Here is a 5,092-nt window from a genome sequence, read left to right on the forward strand (position 1 = left end):
TTATCAGTATTGGAAGGGGGTGAATACCATCCGATCCAGGGAAAGGGCACTCTTTTCCATAAATTCTGCATAAAGTCGAATGGAAAAATCTTTTGAACAGAAAAGGTGGTGTAAAGGGCATGATCCCGGCGGTGGTCGATTAACTACTTTTTTAATTGTGTTTATCTGTGAATGCACAGGTTAAAGTCTAGTTACTTCTGAAACAATTTCTAAAACTTCAAAAGAATAGTTCAATGCTGCTACTACATGTATAATTGTACAATGGATCATGATTAAAACAATTGTACGATACGGGACTTCTGATATTGTTTTAAAAGTTCAAGTCTAAAAGATGACATATTTAATAATGTCACGAAAATCGTATATGTTGCAATTGTTTATTTAAAAAAACAAAAGCGACTAATCTGTGTTAGCTATTCATTGTTTATATGGAAACGACAGTGTTTATGTACATGAAATACGTTCACATATATTACTCCACTTAATGGTTTCTCGTTGATATCCCAAAAGAAACTGAAACTAAACAACCGCCGTTCCTTTTTTTCTTTTTTTTGAAAAATCGCTTTTCACTGGCAGACAACTACGCTGTCAGTAGAAACATTTTACTGGGGTATTTATGATTTAAAAAAAAACAATAAAAACAAACCTTTGTTTTTAAAATAAATGAATAACATAGATGCAAGAATATAACTATATGCAACAATGTGATAAGATTCTGATAACAAAGTGCTGTATTTTACGTTTATTAAATGACTAATTCACAGTAATGATTGATAACCTTTACTTAAAAAACTTTTGACGTTGCGTATGTGAAACACGACGTCGTGATTTTCCTTATGAAATAGCATCACTCTAATTGGAAAAAACTCTACTTAGAATTAGCGTATACACACCTCACAGCCTACTCAATATTCAGGGTCATGAACCCTGGGGAGCATTCATTATTGTCCCCAAGAGAGACAATTCTTGAAAACGTGCATTAACTATAGTCCATTTCTTAATCTTATTAAAATAAATAAATTGAGAAAAGTTTTCAAAGTATTTTAATTATAAATAATACATATAACAATGAGTAAAAGGCATGAAAAAGGCATGAAAGAAGTACATTTGTTTATCAAATATAGTAGGCTGGTACATGTACCTGGTGAATATTAAATGTATATTGCTTGTAGGTACATGTATAAATCTACACAACTACATTCAATTAATACACTGTGTTATGTAAACTGAAAAAAAATACCCAGGTTGTAAGAGATCTTTTTTTAAATGAATTTTCTTAAAATGAAAAATAAATTAATGAAATTGCATATATCATTCTAAAAAAAATCATAATACTAATAGACACGAAGTTCAACATAAATAAAGTGATAAATTAGATGGATAGGATAAAATGTGCAGCAATTTAAGATTTGGATGTCATTTTTCATATGAAAGATAATTAAAACTCCATACCATTTAAACAATGAAAAGGTTGCAGAAGGCCTATTTGTATCCAGTTGAATATAATGAAAATAAATTAATGACCTTGTATACATCATTTTAAGAAAAAAAAAGTAATAAACATGCTGTTCAAGAAACTAAAGTGATATATTATAGGAATCAATAGGATATACTGTACAGCAATTTTAATTATATATTGGATTTGTTTCCAAACATTGGAATAAAGGAAAAAAAAAACTTTTAAAACTATTTAGATTAAATAATATTCTTAAAAAATATTAATACTTGTATTTCATGGCTAAAACTGAATATTTTTCTGTCAATTTCTTCTGTTCATGAACAAGACCTATACTTTTATCAGACACTTTTATATATATTATGTCCGTTTCCCATTGTAACTAAGTATTTTTGTTCTGTTTGTATACAAAAGAGTATATTAAAGGGACTTAGACACGATTTGACCTTGAGCTTAAAATTCAAAATTTTATATTTCCATTTTCAATATTTAGAATGGTTGATATGGGTATTTTTAATACTTTGTCAAAATTTGAAAGTCAAATACTGAGTTAAAAGAAAGATAAAGAATTAAATATTCTTTGTTTTGTAAACAAAGCGCGAATTTGGTTATTATTTACATATGTGTTTTATTGGTGTAAGTTTCATTCAAATGTTGCTTTTTTCTATTAATAATATTATTTATGATCACATCGAATCAGTTTACCTTCTTTTCTATGAATCCTTTTCTCAAAGAAGTGGTAATTTCATACGTTATATTATTTGTAAACAAACATAAGACTCGAGCTTTTTTTACATAACAATAAATTCTTAACCCTGTATCTCTCTTATAACTTGACTTCTAACATTCAAATTATGGTCAATTATTCAAAATGTGCAAGTAAATCATTTTATGCATAAAGAAATTGAAAACAAAATTTTGATCTAAAATCGTGTCCAAGTCCCTTTAAATAAAAACTTGTATAAAATAGTAAGGCTAAATTCCAATTTAAAAAAAAATAGCTGTTTCCAAAAATGTTACATGTATATGAATATGTTATATAAAAACATATGTTAGATGGATGGGTAGGAAAAATACAAATTAAGTGCACTCGATAAAAAGTTTGCTGGTATTCATTATGTGAACACAATTCATCCAGTAACATTTAAAGTTATGCAACATAAATAAGAATGTCATGAATGATGTGTATAGAACAAATTCTTCTGTGGTTGGCTCCATAAATCTTGAAAAAGATGGTGTGAGTTGGTAAAAAGGCAGAATAAGGTTCCATTCTAATCCTCATGCATTCCATTCAAGAAATATTCATTAATGTCATGGTCTGGAAACTAAAATAGAATAAACATAAAGTGTTAAGAGAATTATATCTAATTTTTGCAAACATTGTGCAGTCATCAAATACTTACATGTATATATTCAATGAAGTTATGGAATGTGCAATTACTAACAATGTAATTTTTTCTAATATTGTACATACATGTATTACATCATTTTGCCACTAATTTTAAACCCAGCTGACAGTTTCTTTTTGTTATATATACAGCGTCAAAAGATAGTTGCATCATGTGCATGTACTTTCAGTAATTTTAAAAGCCATAAAAACATTTCAGTACTACAAAACACTTTAAATTTGTCAAATAATTTTACAAATGAAATATGTACTAATATACGAGTAAGTCACAAGTGATATATACTTTTTAAAGCAGTACAATGTATCACTTATATGACAACATCAGGAAACCTGGCTCAATCAATTCTGCACACACATGATAAATGTAATGAATGTGTAACTTCAATGGTGTAACTTCAAAGATATTTAGATATCCAGTGGACAGAAAGTTATTAAATATATTGAACAAAGATCAAAGTCATAAACACTTATGTAACTCTTGTGTAAAATATGATTGTCTGTATGAGTTTCAACTATCAACATTCTATGTACACCAAAATATGATTGCGTCAATAACAAAAACTAATCTGAAAAACGTATTTCCAGCATAAGAAATTCATGGGATTTCTGCAAATCCCATTTTTGTCAGAGAGTGTAAAACACATCTTAAAGTTTATAATATTTTCAAACTCCTGGTATTCCTTTCAGAGGTTCCCACCCCTTAAAATACAGATAATGAAGCAGATTTGCAACAAGATGCCCAGATAAACCTTTCCCTTTTACACAAGACATTGTAGCTATTTAGATGACCTTGCTTGGCTTTCAATCAGCTTAAACCAAATATATCTACATATGGAAAACAAGTCGTAAGTTTATTACATGACAAAGAAGTACCTTCTGGGATTCAGCAGACATGACTGGGTCATTAGCAATATCAAATTGACATTATTTTCTATATTCCCGATCTTCATATCATCTGGAAGCCGCAGGTAAATCTGTAGATTAGAAGAAAAAAGATACACTAGCTATCATTACAAAGCTAAATGCTGTCATTATCAAAACAAAAGGGTGTGTCCTAGATTACACTTTTTTATGGGCACATGCAGTATCTGAGAATGGTCAAAACATTACCATGATAACAGCTATAACAACTCATTAAGTGGGAAGTGACATATTACTATAAAATTTGTTATGGCTTTTCATACTCTCTCTCTCTCTCTCTCTCTCTCTCTCTCTCTCTCTCTCTCAACATCTTTGTCAGCAATATTTCTAGTGCAATGTGGCATTATTGAAATATATATATGGTTCATGGAAGCAAGGCAATCAATAACAATTACATGTACACTGTAATCACACACACACACACACACACACACACACACACACACACACACACACACACACACACACACACACACACACACACACACACACACACACACACACACACACACACACACACACACACACACTCTCTCTCTCTCTGAGTCTATCTCTCTCTCATACTCTCAATCGTATAATGTTATATTTACATAACAAATGCAGACCCTTGAATCATAAACACTCTCATCTGTAATAGATAAATAATACATAAAGTTAACAGTGCAGTTTGAATGAGATACAGATATCAAAACCACATGTACAGTGTACATTGTACGTGTCGAGGAAATTCTGTATGGAAATGACTGAAAGCATGATTGACACAAACTCAATATTCTAGGAAAAACATACAATATTTTTTTAACGTATGCTACGTAACAATATGTGTAAAAACTGACTATAATACACCTGCATACACATTTCATACTAAAACATGTCTTTTAAGTCACATTTCACAACGACCATTAATTATCGACATTTTTGTAACATGTGTACTAGACTTAATGCATTGTAGGCTTTTAAAAGAGTTTTTGAGTAGTTTAACAATGTAAGTAAGTATGTTCTTACCGACGAATGACTACTCCTTAGCACGTTTTAGATTGTTGACAAAATCGAGGATTGCTGTTCAGACTGTTTCATGCTGAACAAAATTAAACGAGATAAGGCTAATCACCCCAAACTTCGACTTCACATTAATAAACAATTGTTCTGCAACTTTAAATAATTTAAAAGCTTGCCAATATAAGAAACAAAAACTTTTATTTACTTTTTCCATTCAAACTCCTCTCTCGATTTTCACGACTATTAGACTGGTCTCGTTAAAATCCCGAGATATACGAAGTTTTGACTTTCTCGGGGTTTTTCATTCT

At 30.1% G+C, this 5,092-nt stretch overlaps 1 long non-coding RNA gene across 1 annotated transcript; it reads right to left on the minus strand.

Moving 5' to 3' along the window:
• Positions 1 to 1,110: 1,110 nt before the first annotated feature.
• On the minus strand, positions 1,111 to 3,951 carry LOC128160511 (uncharacterized). The gene is made up of 2 exons (XR_008240296.1): positions 3,738 to 3,951; positions 1,111 to 2,781 (listed from the first exon to the last, which is right to left on the minus strand). It is a non-coding gene; the product is annotated as an uncharacterized LOC128160511 (long non-coding RNA).
• Between the last annotated feature and the right edge of the window lie 1,141 nt (positions 3,952 to 5,092).

Source organism: Crassostrea angulata, chromosome 8 (genome assembly GCF_025612915.1).
Source record: "Crassostrea angulata isolate pt1a10 chromosome 8, ASM2561291v2, whole genome shotgun sequence".
NCBI classification, from domain to species: domain Eukaryota; kingdom Metazoa; phylum Mollusca; class Bivalvia; order Ostreida; family Ostreidae; genus Magallana; species Magallana angulata.